The sequence below is a fragment of the Dreissena polymorpha genome, chromosome 13, assembly GCF_020536995.1.
Source record: "Dreissena polymorpha isolate Duluth1 chromosome 13, UMN_Dpol_1.0, whole genome shotgun sequence".
NCBI classification, from domain to species: domain Eukaryota; kingdom Metazoa; phylum Mollusca; class Bivalvia; order Myida; family Dreissenidae; genus Dreissena; species Dreissena polymorpha.
The window spans coordinates 32,235,058-32,255,820 of NC_068367.1; the positions used below are offsets into that span (position 1 = coordinate 32,235,058).

The 20,763-nt window shown below is 32.8% G+C and overlaps 1 pseudogene; it reads left to right on the plus strand.

The window, feature by feature from the left end:
• The first annotated feature begins 9,746 nt into the window (after window positions 1–9,746).
• LOC127854558 (proton-coupled amino acid transporter 1-like) lies at window positions 9,747–20,519 on the plus strand (annotated as a pseudogene).
• Window positions 20,520–20,763: the final 244 nt, after the last annotated feature.

Consider the following 20,763-nt stretch of genomic DNA (forward strand, 5'->3'; position numbering starts at 1 on the left):
TGTTAAAGGAGCAATTCTGAGCGAGTTCACTCCTGGTTCAAACAAGAATATTGAGGCAGGGAAGAGAGGATGAGGTCCCTCTGGATCCTTAGCATCTCGGGCCTGAGTCCGATAGCTCCCAAGCCATCTACAAGGCTGTGACCGCATGCTGGTAGGCAGACCTCTCTCAGTTGCCAATTCTCACAACATGGAGTAAGGAACTGAGAAAGAGGTACAAGCAACTGGCATAGTAAGCAAAAGCTTGCTATTGTCAGGATCTAGACCCGGCAGTTTGGAAAGGTCCAAACCGGTAGTCGGGTCGGAGACAAGGGACTTGTAGCTTTTACCGCCATAAGCGGTTTAGGCTCAGTCAGGTCCTTATGGGCTTTCCATGGCGATGGAGCAGGCTAATTATTTGGGTTCCAGTGACTGAAAAACATACATTGTAGTCGAGCCACTTGGAAGGCGGATGTTGACACGAGACATCGCCATGCTAATCCTGCCGAGCTCACTTTGCGCGCCAACTGTTCCGTGACGGTGACTGCAAAGCCTGTAGCCGACAGGGAAAGGGCGGGGTAAAAAGTCATCACCTAAGGTCTCGAACATAATTTATAAACCTGGTTAATTGAGGCCAAATAGTCATGTTCGGCCTCAACGTTAGACTCTGAGCCCGCTTCAACCGAACCATCTGCTAGACTAGTGGTCTGCATGTAGCCGGCTGAGTCAGAAGTAGGAATACCAGATGGAGGTATTTCATAAGTTTCTATTATTGAAAGGCTCAAGTGATAGCTGTCAAAGCAAGTGCAGTACTTGATCAAGGAATAGTATGCCTGTTACAGTGTATTGATAGTAGTATATTTAGCTTTGTTGTTATAATTGTATGCAGGGCTCGAAATTAACATTCGCACACTCGCAAAATGCGAGTGAAAAATACCGATTGCGAGTTAAGTTTTAAGCCACTAGTAATTTTTTGCGAGTAAAGAAATAGTGAAAAAAAGTAATATTGCTAAATGCGTTCGACGTCCTAAACGCTTAACCATAGGTCAAAGAACGTCCTAATACCCGTATGCGGAAGCGCGCACCTTGTATATAGACTAGTATACTTATAGTACATATACGTGGATGGTATTGGTGCAAAGAACGTTAAACAGTCGACTAATTCACACGTGTTCATTGAACTTGAACAGACATGGCGTCGAAGCGAAAAATAACTAGTTTCTTTTTGCCCACAGATGGTAATAACAATACGAAAGATAAAGCAAAGTTAACTGTTGAATAAAAAAAACGAAATTAAATTATGTTTCCAGCAAAATTTGCGAGAATGTTTTTGATTTTGCGAGTTGGTATTAAAGCTGCTCGCAATGTTTTGCAAGTAGAAAAAAAAAAAGTTAAATTCGAGCCCTGGTATGTGTATTTACATTGTGTTTGGATAAAATCTGAAGGGGCTAAACAATCGGATTTTAGTAGGAGATACAATATGTACAGTTGAAGAAATCAAACACTACAACAAATAAAATTATTTACAATGTTAAATAATAACTGTTGAGTATGTGTTTTGTGAATTAAAAAGTAGTTGTGTTATTATGAACTGAACGTAGCACTGTTATTGTGAATTGAAAAGTAGCACTGCTATTGTGAACTGAAAAGAAGCAGAGTTATTTCTAAGTATATTTAGGGTCAATATTAATGAATTTTAATTCTGTATATTAATGCTGTGGCTATGAACAAAATGTCGTTCAATGACAATGACACTGCAACACTGGTGTTACCAGCTGACAAACGAAAATCATCTGTGCCGTTCAGCAATACAGAGTACCGGTGTGAATATGATTGTGACATTGGAAACCTCCAGTCAATGCCGAGTCCTGTTCCTCAGCGGAGGCACAGTGGCGCAACGGAAGAGGAAAAGGGGGAATCTTCATTGACCTGCTCAGGAAGCAATATTGTTGTAGAAGATGCCCACGGTGGACTCGGAAGCAGCGCAACGTGAGTACATGTTTTTGTCCCATCAACAGGCGTACATTGTCAAAATAAATCCCATGGAATAAATTGAATATCATTCTTTGAAATTTGGGCTTAATGCATTTGTGAAAAGTTTTGTACTAGATAAGCATGTGAAGTCTGCGTAGGCTAATCAGGGAAGACTCTGTCCGCTATTATGGTATTTTTCGTTTCAACAAAGACCCTCTTTAGCAAAAAACTAAATTAGGCAAGAAATGGTGTCAATAATTAGCCAATTGGGACTTCATAGGCAAATCATGAACTTCACTCTATGCACATGCCTTAAGCCCAGTTTTCACAAAAAAAAGGCTCAATTTATCCTTTTTATATTTCACCATTGCCCAGGGAAAGCTGTCACATGCAGACCAATGTGTTGATATTGTTCATTTCCTGATGTCATTAGTTGTTTATCTTTTTATTTAAGGCACCTTCTATAAATTAGTATTAAAATATAAACAGCATTTATGAAAATTGATGGGATAGTACATAGAATATTGGGTAAATGTAGAGTACTAAGCCTCTTGTTTCACTTGTTCTATGTTCTGCTACAGAGACTTTAATTGTACTCTTGCATAGTATTCTGAAAGGTAATGACTTGCTGGATCCTGACTGAATGTTCACAGGGTAACCATCAAATCATTCAGGTCTGTTTAAAGCAGCTGTCATAAAATGTTTACAAAAATAAGTATGTAGTGAAAGTAAAATTTGGCAGACAGAAACAAACATTATATAATGCTGTACAAATGTTGTTGTTGTTTTTGTTGTTGTTGTTTTTATTTTCTTCGTAAAATATTACAGACATGCATACAAGCATATTTTTACATAATATTTTAAGACATGTATTAGATGGGTACATAAACAAATAGGCTATTCTTTCCGTAAGACACAACATACATACATACAAGCATGTTATTTACATAGTATTTAAGTACAGCTATTTGCTAACAGCATACATGTTGTTATGAAACATACATTTATATACAATTCATACGATTTAATATTTCTAGCAGTATACCAACTAATTTGCTTGTACATGTTATAAAACTTTAGTTGTAGATATGTGTATCTTTTGTCTGTAATATATTACACATTTGAAAGGTAACTTAAGTGCTGAATTGCATAGTGTAAAATACATTTAAAATGCAGAATTCACAAACAATTTTGTGATTAAATACAATATATAGTATCTAGATTATGTGTTAATATGATTAGTGTTGTCGTTATGGGAGATGTCTACAAATATTTGTACAAGGAACCAGTCTCGTAATTCAACATCTGTTTTAAATATGGTTTTATATATTTCGAAATTGTGTTTCATGCTATTTATAAGTCCAAAAGTTGAAGGGATTCTGTTTTTCTTCTGACAATGAAAAATATATCTTCTAATTTCTAAACACACAATGTTTAAATCGTTCATTTCTGGGGTAATGATTCCAAGTATTAGATCTTGACATGTTAAATCAATAGTTAAGCTTGGTCTTCTTCTATGAATAGTCTCAACAACAAATTTAACAATCTCTTGGGAATATGGACAGTACCAGAACAAGTGCTTAATATTTTCAACTTCATTACTACAAAATGAACAAAGATTATTGGCAGCAATTCTCATTTTAAACATAAGTGATTTTGTTCCTAAGATTCTGTGTACTATTCTGCATTGGAACCATATTATATATGTATCTTTAGTAAGGTTGAACACGAGTTTATGTATGTTTTTCCAGTCAATATGAAAAAATTCCGAATTCCATTTTGTTTGACAAGCTGGAATGTCATTGTTTTGGATTAAGATTTTATACATATGTTTTCTTTTTTGGGGCTGCTTACTATTATCTTTATGTATGTAGGTAATATAGGCCATTGAGTTTTATTGTCAAAATTCGGCATATCTTCAAAACGTTCTATATATTTACTTATAATACTAGTTAATCCTTGGAATAATAAAAAAAATTTGTTTGTTCCAACATATTGTTCCAAAGATACTTTGTAAATAAAGCAATTTTTACTTTCATAATATCTCTCACAAAATGAATACCTCGATCATATAGACTTTTAATATAAATATGGCTATTGTTAATATTAAAATTAGGATTGTAAATAGAGGCATATCTAGAATATCATTACAATTTATTAAAGACAGCTTTTCAATATACAAAACATAGTTTTTAATAACATCAAGCCAAAATTTATTTTTCAAGTGTAAAAATATTTTTTCTGCATACATTTTGCCAGTATCAAACATAGTTTTGAAATCTATTATCGACTTAACTAGTGTTTAACAATTTCCGTCGCCAGACAATAATTTTTAAAGCCATGTTATTTTCATGTATTTTTCAAAGGAACATATATCTATCATATCAAGCCCACCTTCGTTATATTTCTTAACAATTACACTAGCTTTTATTTTGCGTGGTCCTGCCCAAATGAAGTCATACAATTGTTGACTAATTATTTTTATGATGTCTATTCTTGGAGTAGGTAGTGATACAAATAAGTGAGTAAGTAAAGGTAGAAGCAATGATTTGACAATAGTTAGTTTTCCAAGCGGAGTTATATTTCTACGGTTCCAATTACTTATTGTTCTTTTAATACTTTCAATTGTGTTCTCGAAATTTATCATTATCATATTTTCTAAGTTAACATCAAACACAATTCCAAGAACTTTAAAAGTAGAAGCGCCCCATGTCAGTTTGTATTTGGTTTTTATTGATCGAGTACTTTATTTCATTTAACCTATCCAAACTAAATTAGTTTTTTCATAGTAAATGTTAAGTCCAGAATATCTTGAAAATTCATAAAGCATATCTAACGTACAATTAAGGAATGATTCTGACCCGTCAAGAAGTAGAGATGTATCATCTGCAAATTGAGATATTTTATATTCAATGTCTTTTATTGTTATGCCCTTTATTTCCTTGTTTTCTCTTATTTTAATAGCAAGAATTTCTGCACATATAATGAAAATATAAGCACTGATTGGGTCTCCTTGACGACAGCCCCTCTCTATACAGAATTTTTTTGACAAAAAAACGTTTTTTTGTATTGAGGCCATAGTATTATGCAAGTACATAGATATCCATTTTGAAAAAACATTGGTCCGAAATTAAAAAAGCAAATGGCTGTTTCTATTAACTTAAAAGACAAGGTATCGAATGCTTTCTGAAAATCGATTGTCATTAGTAATCTAGGTAATTTATAATCCCTAGCATAGTTCAATACATCATAAAGTAATCTTGTATTTTCACCAATAAAGCGACCTTTTATGAAACCAGTTTGATCTTTAGAAATTAAAATATCAAGGACTATTTTTAATCTATTAGCAATCGAGCCTGATGCTAGTTTGTACACTACATTTAATAATGTTAGTGGTCGCAAGGTTTTTTAAATAACATCTTGGTTTGTTTTCTTGTGGAATGCAATTTATAATACCATGCTTTTGTGTTATGGACAAGGAGTTTGTAATAAAAGCATAATTTATACTTCTTACTATAAAATGACCTAACTTATTCCAAAACACTTTAAAGAATTCAGCAGTGAATCCATCTGAGCCTGGACTGTCATGTTTCATATTTTTAAGTGTTATTAATATTTCTTCAATATTAGGGAGTCCTTCTAATGAATCAGATTGAACTTTATTCAATTTTGGTATATTCACATTTGATAAATCAGCTTTTATATCATATTCAATTTCGTTGTCACTTTTTTGTATAGTGTTTTATAGAATAAAACAGCTTCATTTAAAATATCATTTAGCTCATTCAACTTAGCACCATTTTCTAATTCAATAAAAGGTATCGACTTGTTTGTATAATGGTTTGATTCAAGTGAGCAAAAGTATTTTGAGGGTTTTTTACCATCTTCGATCCATTTAGCTCTAGAACGAAAAAGTGCCCCTTAGTTTATTTTCCCGAACATTTTCTAATTCATTTTGTAAGGCAAGAAGTTGGTCTGCATTAGTTTCATTTAATGATTTTTGAAGTCTATCAATTTCATGAATTAAATTAGATTAATTGTTTTTTTTTAGTTAAGTTTTGTATGATGACAATAAAATAGTTTTTCCTCTAATTTCCATAAGTAGTGTTTCTAGAAATAACTGGTCATTGATAACAAACTGTATGTTACTGATGTCGATGTTTTCAATTTTGTCTATGTTGTATATTGGAATACAATATTGTTGTTTAACATTTTCAATTAAAGTATTTATGCAGTTTAAATATTCAATATCCTTTAACAGGGAATTATTGAATTTCCATAGCCCTTTTCCATGTGGTGTATCCTCAAAACTTATTTCTATGTCAATAATGAAATGCTCTGATTTATAACTTGAATCAATTGTAGATTTTCTAATTTTGGATGACAAACTATTAGAAGTAAGAAAAAAATCAAGTCTAGCCTGTTGCAATGGTGTTAATCGTTTTCATGTATATTGTTGGGTATTGCCATTTAGATATCTAAATGTATCAATTATATTATTGTCTCTAATAATAGAATGCAGTGTTTTTCTTGCATTTTTATTATTATTAATGGATGTGTAATTTTGATAGTCCAAGTTAACATCTAGTACACAATTAAAGTTCCCGCATATAATGAAATCATTTGTTTTAAAATCTGTTATCTTTTTAAATAGGTCTGTATAAAAGATGGGAGTATCTTTATTAGGCCCGTATAGTGAGCATAATGTAAACTGGTTTGTCATATATGTCAACTGCAATAAAAGATAGTTACCGAGTGAGTCATGTTCAATTTTATTTACTGTGAGTGGTAATTTTTTTCTAAACAAGATGCAAGTACCTTTTGAATTTGATAGCCCGAAACTAAAGAAACGTTCACCATCCCATTCTGAGTATATTTAAGTTTTCATATCAGACGTTAAATGACAGTCTTGGAGACAATAAATATGAGCTTGTTTTTCTTTAAAAAAAAATCAAATACATCTCTACGTTTTTTACTGTTATTGAGACCCCTACAGTTGTAAGAAATGAATTTAAGATTATCCATTTATAAAAAGTCATGGTGAAAAATGTGCTTTAACATATATAATACTAAACAGGTATCTAGGTAGATAATATACAATATTTCTATCTTTTAACATCAGCATGTTATGATGCAAGCAATTCAGCAAACTAAACATAAACTTACAATGTAACAGACACAAAATGTACAAAAAGGGTTTAAACAAATGAGGATTGATTGTGGCAACATAGTCTTATTTACATCTAAATACATGACTTTACAACATATAGTTTACATATTATTGAATTTTGGCGTGTATCAATTTCTCAAATACTAGAGTTTACATAGACTTAAGTTCATGAGGCAAGACATTTTATTGTAACATATAAATGCTTATAAGTATATGGTATTGTATTAGATTTTTATCAAATAAAACTATAATACCAGCCGAAATACCCCCCAAACAGTGTGTTTTTACGAGTCAACTTCAGTGCTTAACACACTACTCACTTATCTTGGATAAGGAGCCTTGATGTATCAGAACATTTTTTTCTAAAATGTTAATCATACACTCAGGCTTTTAACAACACATATGTGTCAAACATATAAGATAAGAAAGAACAATACATCCGCATATACAATACGAATTTACATCAATGTTCTCGTGTTGCGGCTATCAAATATGTTCATATTCTAACAAAAGATATATATATACAGGCTTATTGTCAAGCATACATATGTCAAATATACAAGTTCAACAGGCATGTAAATTCCTAAATCATATAATTATACTAAGGATGATAAGTTTTCAATATTATAAGAACAGCAGTAAAGTAATGTACATATCAATTATAGTGTGCAACAAACATAAAGTGAGTAAGAGCACTACAGTCTTGATAATTGTCCTACATATGTATGTATATGAAAAACAGTTATTCAGCCTGGATATACGGAGGTGAAAAATATTCATGCAAAGACTTCAAATTTATTTTTTATTTCTTAAATGTTTGGATACATTTTATTTTTTAAACAATAACTTTCTAATCTTTATCACATTTTGCAAATAATTAGTCCATGTTTTATATTATGCAAAGAAAAAATAAGTATGTTTTATGGTGATACTTGTATTAATATAACCATCTTTTCAATGATATGTTTGATATATTTTTACATATTAATTACAACATTGTTTACAAAATTGCATTTTTTCTTAAATTATTGTTGTTGTTTTTATTACATTGGTATATTTTCATTCTTCGCATTTACGAATTCTTAACAAACGATGGCTTAAATTAGAGTAGATAGTGACTATACTTGGATGGTTTTGAGCATTCTCAAAAGGTACAGACTATATTCACTACTTTCGAATTAAATACAGACTTACTATTTGAAGGGGCCTTTTCACAGATTTTGGCATGTTTTGAAGTTTGTCATTAAATGCTTTATATTGATAAATGTAAACATTAAATTTTAAAAGCTCCAGTAAAAAGTCAAAAATAAAATTTAAAAAAGGAAAAAAACGTAGCCCGCAGCAGGGCTCGAACCAGTCACCCCCGGAATCCTGAAGTAAAAACGCATTAACCAACTGAGCTATCCTGCCAAGCATACAAAAGTTGTGTATTTTATAGGTTATATAAGCAATCTTCGAAGTTTCACAAATTTAAACGACAACAACAGAGCTCTCCAAATTATTAAATCGTTTCGCGTTGCAACGCTTTATAATTTTTAGGTTTTGAAATCGTCAAAAGATGCATATAATGGCTATATTAGACCATGGCAAATGTTCATTAATACTGTTTTCTTACAAATAACTAAACCGAAAATTTGCGAATCTGAAACAACTTTTTTCAATTTTGTCAATTTACCAAACCGTGAAAAGATCTCTTTAAGTAATAAGAATGACATACATGACAAGAAAGACTGGTATATAAACAACAGCGTACCAGTTACTAAAAAGGTGCAAAATAGTTTACCGGTATTATTTTTAGCTATTATTAACAATTGTACACAGGTATAATTGTATTCTTCACATGAAATTATTTAATACACATATTGACCTAAGTTAAACAAGATAAGGACTATATCAATCTGACTCACCAAAGATTATGTCTTCAGGCTAAATTTAGATCTATACTGGTTTTCTAAAGCTTACTTTTAACTGTATAGTCTGTTTTCAAGGTCAATTATACTTGTCATTATTTTCCGTTAGTTTATAAGGTTATTCACATTTAGGATACTGCTTTGGTTTAAACTGTACTGAATAGTTCTCCCAAAATGTTTGTTGTTTTCAACAATTTATTTTTTCAGAGGTAAATTTCTGTTAAGTATGCAAAAATATTGTCCAAAACATTCAAAATGCACTGGTAAATAACATAAGGAGACATAACGTAATTTTTATAAAATAAAAGTGTATAATATACTCTAATGATTCATATGTGAATAGGGACATACCATGTTTCTATATCCCAGTGTTCATAGCAATGTTCATATTTTCTCTATTTTCTGCTCACACCCGTTCTTCTGTATCGTCTGAACTCCTCAATGACATTGTTCACATTATCATAAATGTCGAATTTGATTCGTTCGTCCGCAACTGTTTGTCCATACACGGATCCATTGAAATACCAGGCGCTACTTATGTCAGGGTGTAGATAAAGCCTGTTGATCAGCCCCTGGTTTGGTTTGGTGACGTCATCAACTAGTTTATAGCCGCCGTTCTTCATGGGGGCCTTTTTTCGCATTAAGGTGGACTTTGACGAATTGTTCCTCAACTTAACGATAACGGGCCTGGTTTGTCCTCTTTTTGTAGGGATACGATGGATGGCAACTATATCTGTAAGCAGGAGGTCGACCCCTGCATGAGTCTTCAGGATTGAGGTTACTGATTTTGTGATTGAGTCATCAGTTTCCTCTCTATTTTCTTGAATATTTAATATTTTTATGTTATTTTTCCTTGAATATTGTTCATTACAATTTGCTTACGTGTGGGCCAGTTTACTTAGTTCATACGTTTTTTCTATTTCTTCATGAATTGATTTGTCGTTGGTACTTGTTTTATCTTCTAGAATTTGTATCTTGTCTTTGAGATTTTTTTCGTCATAATCTAATGATTCTATTTTAGCTTGCATTTCAACAAGTTTTTCATTGACTAATTGGTCAATCTTATCATTAATGTTTTGCATAATTTTGTAATTTTGTTCATTAGAGTTGTAACATTGTTTGTAATCTTCAACATACCCTTGAGATCATCCCTCAAACTTGTAATTGTATCAGTCATTGCTTGTAGTTGTGTTTGAATGACCTGAAATTCTTCCATGCTGGAGTTGCTAGCTATGCTGTACAAATGTTATATATACACAACTATCAGATGTTAAAATGATCAAACCACTGAATAGTTAATTTAATGTGGAAATCACTTAAACAGAGATCAGAAAAAGAAATGTTTAAGGTTCAATCTACGTTATATTTTGTTTTCTATTTTAATGATTTAAACTGAATTTAATATGATATTTTGCAATGTTTGTGTTTCATTGATAAGCAATACTACGGTTTTGTTTAGAAATACTGGCCACTTTTGCTGATTGATATTTGTAAACACACTTAACAGTTCCATGTTCTAAAAATGGAGGGCATCTGCAATTACAAATTATTAGAAACAGGATAACTACACTAGAAGCTTAAGTTAATTGATCTTCTGTTAACCTTTTCCCCCATAAGAGCAGAGTGAAAATGGCTTTTGCAACTAGCATAAAACCAGAACAGCCTGCAAGTAACTCGAAGCCTGTTCAGGTTTTATGCTGTTTGCTGCTCATCAGTAACTCAGTGTTAGAAATGAAGCCTTTAAAACTTGAATTTAGTAAGAAAGGTCTTTAATTAAATGTAACTTTTTATAGTATGTGACTACAAATGGGACAAAATACGTATCTAAGTGGTAAAGGGTGAACCAAATGTTACAAGGAAGCTATTGATGTGGGGCATCAAAGAGGCGCTATTTGGCATTGTATAATTATTGCAACACAAGTTAAACAATAGTGAACTTTTTCTACATTTCTCAAGCGATTGAATTTAAAGTTAAAATCATTCCATAATTGATATGTCATTGCTATCAAAAGTAGAATTGCAAGACACCTTTTGCTCAGTGATCCACTTGTGCCTTAGCTATGAGCCCTGGAATTTAGAGGCATAACAAACTTTTTCTACATTTCTCAAGCAATTGATTTAAAACTTGAAATAAGTATTAACATTCAATTCAAGATTTGCAAGACACCTTTTACGTGCCATTGATCAACAAGTTTGTGAGCTGTATGCCCTTAAACTTCACTAAATGTATACGTTTCTGAAGCAAAATACTTCACACTTCTCAAGTGATTGTATCGAACCCCAACAAACCAGTATGTCATCACAATTAATTGAAGATGACTGATTGTGCAAGTCAAATTTTATACTTATATTTTGCTGAGTTATGAACCATTGAATTCAAACATGGGCAGGACTGCTTTGCCTTTGAGAGAGAAGTATAAGGATACAGGGCCCTCTTTTGGCAGTTTTTGGGGCTGAAATTCGGCCCCATTCCCCATTTTGAAAAGTATACTTTTTTCTCTTATTTCAGCTAAAAATTTCCCCCTCCAAAAAACATGTTTATGCCCCCGAAGGAGGGCATAAAGTGATCGCACTGTCCGTCCGTCTGTCTGTCCGTCCGTCTGTCCGTCACACTTTGCGTTTGACCCCTGTGACCTTGACCTTGAACTAAGGGTCCTCGTTTAGGTTTCAAAATCTGCGTTTAGGTTCGAAAAATGCTCATAACTTCTATTTAAGCGTTTATATGGGGCATATGTCATCCTATGGTGACAGCTCTTGTTTGTTTGTTTTTACTTCTATGCCTATGTTGCCAGCTAGTATCGTGCTATTAACGTTAAATTAAATGTATATTTATGTAAATTACATTAAAATAAAGCAATTTTAAGTGTTGAGTGGTTGGTGAAAAGATCTTCTCAAATTCCCCTTTTCGCCCTCGCTAAGGGCCCCGGCCCCAATTCCCCAAAGTGTAGCAAGGGCCCTGGGGTAGTTTAAGTGACTTTTATGACAAAGCCCTATATCCGATTTGAAACAAATTTCACCCAAAACAGAAAAACAACATGATCCTGTTTTGGAAAACTAGAGAAGCTAGGTTAACCCAGCATCATGCATGTTCGTATAGTATCATGCCAGATTAGCCTGTTAAATCTATTATCCACTGTGTTAAATGGTATGTTCACAGTGTTTAATCTGTTATTCGCAGTGTTTAATGTTATGTTCACAGCGTTTAACATACATGTAATACATGTATTTAATGAGTTCAATGTTATATGCACAGTGTTTAATATTTAGTGTGTTTTTTCGCTTTATGTTTAACAGCCTGTGCCTTTTTGATCAGGAAAAAACGCGCGATAGACCATGAAATTGGGACAAAATTAAACATTTTGAATAGGATTATAACTTACAGTATACAAATTGTTTATAAGTACATGTTTAACTGATTTCGAAAATTTATGTTATAAAGTTCTAAGCAATTAGAGTTATGTATAATAAACTAAATAAACCCATTACTGAGTTTATTGGAAAAAATTGCATATTTTAGGGGAAATTTTGGTCAGATTTTTTTGAGAAAAAAAAATACTTTTTGCAATAGGGAAACCGCCTTTTTGCACTTTTTGCAATTGGGAAACAGACTGTAAAAGGCTGTAATTTTGGGCAAAAATTACTGAATAAACATGTAATTTTCACTGCGTTTATTGCAATATTAACACTGGTTAATCTATTATCTACTGTGTTTAATGTTATAGGCACAGTGTTTAATATACAGCCAATCTTTTGGATGCGACCACTTGAATTAAGCGACCTTTGTCTTATGCGACTACTTTGAATTTCCCCCCCCCCCCCCCCCCGAGCGTTTTCATTCCATTTTAATATTGTACTAGTATTAAGCAATTTCTCTTACGCGACCAGCAACCGCTGATTTTCGAGTATTTTGAAGTCTAAATATTCGATTTAGCGACCACATGTTGATACAATTTGAAAATCTGTTTATCGTTAAGGGACAAACTTTATCGCCGATTTATCGTCAGTTTGACGTAATCAAAGGAAAGTCGCTTCTTGTCAAGGAGCCATAAAACAACACTTTCTCGTCTATAAAATTGGCTTCCTTTGTCTTACTCAACGTCCTAAACCAACCGTGAAACTCCGCCTTTTGAATCTTTTACTGAGAACAAAGGTGTCAGCTAACGGTTAAGGGCTCTGACCGATGTATTGATCCTGAAAACTTTATTCACACATGTTCAGTCCCGATTATTTGCAATCGTAATTATTCGGCATAAGCTTTGAAACAATGAATGCATTTGCCTTTGCTTTCCGCAAAAGGCGAGTAGTTCCGATACATCAACACCCTGTACATTTCCAAAAAATTGCGAATGTTTGTGTTTACGAAATTCTCAAAACAAATTTATCGTCAAAAACGGCAAAAGTGTTTTATTGGATAATTAATAACTATAAAAGTGCGAGGTAATGATATGTTTGAATACACTTATATTATTTCATATAATTTAAACGTTGAACAAGATAGTTGTGTTACAGAATCGGTCTTTGAATTTGATACTGACAATTATTTTATTTTTTCCAGAATGGTCTTTTTATTTAAAGACCATTTTATTAAGAGACCACTTTTGGTTACTCGCTTTTGTGGTCTCTGAAAACAAGATTGAAAGTATATGTAATTTTCACTGAGTTTAATGCTATATTCACAGAGTTAAATCTATTATGCACTGTGTTTAATGTTATATTCACTGTGTTTTTTGGGGAATCATGAATTGGTGATGAACCATCACTGCATTGCATGACATTAGAACTCGCACCATGTTTATCCATGTTTTCCTCAAGTGCTGATAACACTTTGACTGATTAAGTTCCTAACACGCGACTAACTGAGCGTAGGGAGAGCAAGATTGGTTAAAACTACAATCGCTCCTTTTGACCTCTGCTTGCAAAGTGCATCGAAGTTTGCGTCATTGGGTGTTAATTTCTAATCTGCTGATAACATTATATGTAGTCAAATATGCATGTCACTCAATATTTCAGAAGACCTAGGGCTTAAATTAGGCAGTACCAGGAATATTATCGTGTAAAGGGAGGTGGCCATGTTTTAAATGTTTGGTCTGCTGATATATAGATAGTATCATCCTCATTAAAAGGAACGAACACCAAAAGCAAGAAATCTTTCAATGTCTAAATTAAGCAATATACAGTCGTGTATATGTTCATTGGTATATTATACATGCATTAAATTGTAGTCAATAAACTATATGAAATGCCATTCTTAGCTTAGCAAACCATACTCTGCACAAAGACATGACACATATGTAATTTGTACTCTGGTACATAATTATATAAACATTTTTTATATCATTTATACGTATTTTCGTGTATTTTTGCCAAAAAACTCGAGACTTTGATGCACCTTCTCAAGGGCATGATAGAGACGGGTATCTTGGCGATGCCCGTGGCATTCAAGAACGGCGGGATCTGGGTCAGCTTTGTGATCATCTTCCTCATCGGGATCACCGCCCTGCATTGCATGCACATGCTGGTAGAAGCCGGCAACAAATTGTGCACAGAGTGGGTTTGGTTTGCCATGTCCTGCAATTCACTCAAGTCATACATGTAATCCGATACTTTAAGATTTGGTTTGTTAGTTTGATAAATGTGGTGAAATTGAAAGCAAATTCAGATGTTTTGTCGCAAAAAAAAACTTTAAAGCATAATTATGTTGTCAAAACATACTTCTGCCAAATGAATAATTTTAAACCAGGTTTTCCGAAGGAAAAAAACTGGTTATTAGATTGGCCAATGTCGGCGGGCGGGCGGGCGGGCTTTCTGGCGGGCGGAACAAGCTTGTCCGGGCCATAACTGTTTCGTTCATTGTGAGATTTTTAAATCATTTAGCACATTTGTTCACCATCATTAGACGGTGTGTCGCGCGAAAGAATTACAATATCTCCAAGGTCAAGGTCGCCACGATTAAAAATAGATTGAATTTAAAACAATGGGAGTAACTATGAAATTTTGTCTCCCTTTATCAGACTTTTTTCCAAATTAAAATCAAGGTAGTCACGAGTAAAAAACGATTGAATTTGACACAAGGGGGGTAACAATGCACATTTGAATTGTCTCCCTTTATCAGACTTTTTTTTAAATTGAAAATCTGGTTTCGTGACAATTCTGTCCGTTGTTGTTTATTTCTATAGGTGAAATATTACCGGCATCAAACAACTTTATATGTATGGTCTTTCATGTTTTGTTATAGTATCACAATACAAGTTTGGTCTCTTCAAAAAATTATTGGTAACATTAATGAACATGTCATATTTAAGCTTAAAACGGTTGTTTTTTTCATTTTTGTATCATATCTTCTTTACTTCAATTATTAGTTAAGATGAGATATGCTTAAATATTAAAAAAGAAAAGACAAAAAAAATTAATAATAATCGAAAAAACAGCTTTTTTTCAGCTGCATCTGTTTATTGATAATGCGTTAGTACCAAATTTTTCCATATACATACATCACATGGCCTCATTCTAGGAAAACTGGGCTTAATGCATGTGCTGAATGTTTTTTCAGTTAATCCGGGACGACAATTTTCGCCTTAAATGATTTGTTTGCTTAAAGGAAGCCTCATTGGAATGAAAATCCAGTGTAAGCAGAAAGTGTCGTTCCTGATTAGTGTGTGTGGACTGAAAAGCCTTTTCTGGGACAACACTTTATGCACATAAATAAAGCCCCATTTTTTCAAGAGCATGGCTAATATACTACTTTAAGATTAGAACAACTAAAAAATGGGCTGCGAATAAAATTTCGCAAACATTTTATTCAAAGATTTGTGTGAAAAATGTGTTTGCGCGGAGTGTTTTAGCAAAACTAAGCATTAATTAAACACGGAAGTTTGTGTTAAAAATGGGCATGGGCAATGTTAGGAAATATATGGTATATACCAACACTTTCATGCATATTATTCTAGTCAGTCCAGGACACACCTGGACTTTGCGTCCGTGATGGAGATCGCGCTGAGAAGACATCATCTGTTGCGAAGGTGGAGTCGGGCTGGAAGGTAGACAACTCTTGCTTAAAAATTTACATTTACTGAGTATACAAACCGATAAGTAATAACAATAATTAATTTTATAGAAGACTTAAGCCGACCTTAGTCTATATACCCAAATGGACATAATAGGAGAGCTACTATAAGTCCGTTATTATCAAAAGTGTTGTCCAGCACCAAAGGGGCATCATGTGCATATAGTATTGCATTTTGTCACAACATTTGTATAAGCCGCCCACTAGATCTTATCATGTTTATTTTGTACTCCTAGATTAGCCTGTGAAGTTATCACTGGCTAATCATTTACAACACTTTCCGTTGATTTTTTGGGAATTATCTGTCTTAGGGAAGTCACCTAAACGAAAATCCAATCCTGGCAGAAAGTTGTGTTCCCTGATTAGACTGTGCTGACTGCAGAGGCTAATCTGTTACAACACTTACCACATGCGCATTAAGTTCGGTTTTCCCGTAGAGCAGCTGATATGGTTTTTCATTTCAGACAGTTTGTGAATGCATTCCTGATCATCACCCAGCTAGGATTCTGCTGTGTGTACATTGTGTTTGTTGCTGAGAACATGAAACAGGTAACATTCAAACTTCCACAAAACTGGGTGTTCTACTGGTGATATCTTTTCCAAAATTAATTGGGCATAGCAGTTCTTCAGTTAATTGTATTTTCAATTCAAAATCAGATAATATGATATATTATACAGTATGTATGCATTTATACTTGATGTATAAGACATTGATATTTGATGTATATGGCATTGATACTTGATGTACAAGACATTGATACTTGATGTATAAGACATTGATACTTGATGTATAAAACATTTATACTTGAGTATAAGACATCTATACTTGATGTATATGACATTAATACTTGATGTATATGACATTGATACTTGATGTATAAGACATTGATACTTGATGTATAAGACATTGATACTTGATGTATAAGACATTGATACTTGATGTATAAGACATTGATACTTGATGTATAAGGCATTGATACTTGATGCTATTAATAAGAAGAGAACCAGTTATTATAAATTTAAACCTAAATGGCTTTAAATAGTTTGACATGTTGTTTGTTGTACAGCCTTGACAGAATAATTGGACATCCTTCAAACAAAAAACCATAAAAGCGAAAAAGTGTAATCCTTGATAAGCATGTGCAGAATGCACAGGCTAATCTGGGACAACACTTTATGAACATGAGTTAAGAACCATTTTCCCAAAGCAAGGCTTATTTTAATACATCAAGTATTTAATGTTTCAAGAAATCAAATGACTACTCTGAGTGAATATTTTTTAATGGTAAAGATCATTATCAACAAACTGCAAAACAAACCTTCAACCAAGATTGTCTCCTTAGATAGAAATTGTTCATAAAATATTCATGGGTTTGACATTCAGTTTATAAGCAGATAAGGTTTTTTTCCAACACATTTTATTTCGAGATTGCATATACAATTATGAACAATAACACAAGCATGTAATACAATCAGAAATGAACAGAATAACATATGCAATACATATAAGGTAAGCTATCTAATGCATGTAATTTTGTGTTGAAAAAAACATTTATGGTGTATAGATGAAAAAAACAAGAGATGTGTTTGTCAGAAACACAATGGCCCCTATTGCGCCGCTTTCATTTTTTGTTGACCTTTGACCTTGAAGGATGACCTTGACCTTGACCTTTTACCACTCAAAATGTGCAGCTTTATGAGATACAAATACATGACAAATATGAAGTTGCTATCTTTAATATGTCATGGATTTTTAATATTAATAAACTTTAATATTGGTTAAAGCTTTGGACAGACAGAATGACAGACAGACAGACAGGCCAAAAACAATCTACCCCCTTTTTTTAAAGGGGGCATAAGCATACAAATTCCAGTGTGTATAGATCAACATGGATGTTTTAATTGAACTATCAGGTGAAAAAAGGCATAGATACAAACAATAATAGGTGCATATAATAATAAAGACATTTTTCATTGAGTAAAGACAAACAATTATGAATAAGTTGTTATAACAGATGATAAGGCATAGAGAAAATCAATAATAGGTGTTCATAATTGTAATTAAGTTTATGCAACAACGGCATAAAATAGTTCCCATTCAATGTCAAACGATTCTCAATTATTTTTTGAAATTGATTTTTTTTTTCAAGCTATCATATTCGTACTTTATGTATTTCTTGGCTCCAGCTATGCTTGGAATGCATTTATTTATCCTACATTTGTATAAGTATAGCTTTATAAACAAAATAACATTATGTATTGCACTATCATACTTTGTCAAATATCCAAGTAGAAATATTGGCATATTAATGAAAGAAAAAGATTGACCTGGTAGCATTTCATCAATTATTGCTTTAGATATCTGACATTCCCAGAATGAATGATCTACATTTTCTTCACTTTGTTTGCAAAAATTACATAATGGATCATCAATTATTTTCATTTTGTTCAAAAGACTATTTGCTATTAAAAAGGGTAGTTCAAAAAAGCAGTTCCATTCATTTTCATTAATTGTTGTAATGAGCCCATTTTGCTTTAACTGAAGGTTGTTTATTGTTTTTTATTTAGAATTGTGTACAGTCTTTTTGCTCCCGATTCATTTTTTAATATTAGTTGTAATATTTGGGGCAAAAAGGGTTTGATAATATGTTGGGTAGGACAGGGTATACAATATTTTTTCAAACATTTATCTATTGCTCTTGTCACCCCTATATAATTAATGAAATTTATTTTCAAATTGTTTATTTTATTTAAATCATCAACAGAAATAAAGCTTCCATGTTTGTATATATCACCTATACAGTGAATTCCAGCATCAAACCATGACTTAAAGAAAAAACTTTTATTACCTATCAAAATATTTGGATTATCAAATATTGGATAATACAACAATTCTTCTGCTTGTACTTCTAATTTACTACAATAAAGTGAAAAGCTTTTTAAAACATCCACCCAAAAAGGGTTTAGAATTCTGTAAGACATATTTAAAGCATAATGATAGCTGCAATTAAAAAGTTTGTGAGTATCAAAATACAGTTTTGTGATATACATGTATATCCAATTTCCTCTATAGGATTGAATTTTTTGTAACCAGGTAAGTTTCAGTGCTGGAATAAATGCATCCAAATTTATCATTTTTAAACCTCATTCACTATATTCTATAACTATAGTTGTAAACTTTATTTTACTATGCCCATCCCAAATAAAAGTCAGGATATAAGATTTTATTGAATTTAAAATAGTATGGGGTGGGTTAGGCAGTGATAAGAACTTGCAGATAAGTATTAGCAGTAAATGAAATGATGTTAATCCTCAAAAGACATTCACAGTTTTAAACCCCATTTTTCGAGATAAAGGCACATGTAAATTTCTAAGATCATATGTTCTTTTTATGGGGCTAATTGGTAGTCGTTTGAAATGTTCTCACTATGTTCAGGTTTTTTTTCACTCTTTACTTTTATTTTTCAGGTGCTTCAACTTCACAACAAAATGAAGGAGAAGGAAGCATTTCTGGGGAAGGCTGGTGTCCTCAATCTGGGACTAACAATCGTTATATGCCTGTTCTCGGCGGTGGGTTTCTATGGTTACTTGAAGTATGGTGACGATGTCCAGGAAGCGTGATATTGAACTTGCCGAATGATGAATGGTTTGTATACATGTGCTAGTTTGCTGTCGTAATATTTTCTTTAAAATTTGCTTTGGTTTATTTGATGTTTGTTTAATTGCAATTATTGATTAGGACTTGTCACAGTTATTTTGTTATAACAAAAACTCATTTATTATTACATGATTTTCATCAAACTATCTTTATATATATTCAAAGACCTTATTTTTTTTAAAATGATCTAGACAGTCCAGCTTTCCAAGCATATTTTATTTTAATATGAACATAAGCACCAAATACTCATGTTTTATAATTTCCTGGTGATATGTGCATGCCATCGTAGAGAATTATACACGAGTTGCACTCTGGGAAAACTGGACCTAATGCAGTTGCGTCAAGTGTCACTTAAGATGAGCCTGTGCACTCCACACATGCTTATCATGGAGCTCACTTTCAGATTTTATGGGGTTTTTTTTTAAAGAAGTTTCTCTGTAGCAAAATTCCTGAGAAAATGTCGTCCTCGATTAGCCTGTGCAGACTGCACACGATTATGTCGGTTGACACATTAAACACGTGTTAAACCCTGTTTTCCCAGAGCGAGGCTCTTACTCAATTTCCCTCAAATTCAGGCTCCATCTGTCGGTGAAGCTGATGTTTGCCTTGTCGCTGTTCATCAGGTACGCTCTACAGCTGTACGTTACCGTGTACATCATATGGCCTTTCATAGAGAAGAAATATCCCCGTCTCAACAAGAAGATGGAATATGCATTCAAAGCTGGCCTTGTTATATTCACATGTAAGATTGAACAAAACTTGAAATAAAATATCGAAAATTGAGTGTGTAAACTGCTTATCTGCTTTACTTTTTTCTATAAAAGATACATTTTTATTGTGTATGCCCTGTCTGTTGGTTTGTGTGTTTATTTCTTTGCGTCAAACTTTAACATTTGCCATAACTTTTGCAATATTAAAGATAGCAAGTTGATATTTGGCATGCATGTATATCTCATGGAACTGCACATTTTGAGGGGTGAAAGGTCAATGTCATCCTTCAAGGTCAAAGGTC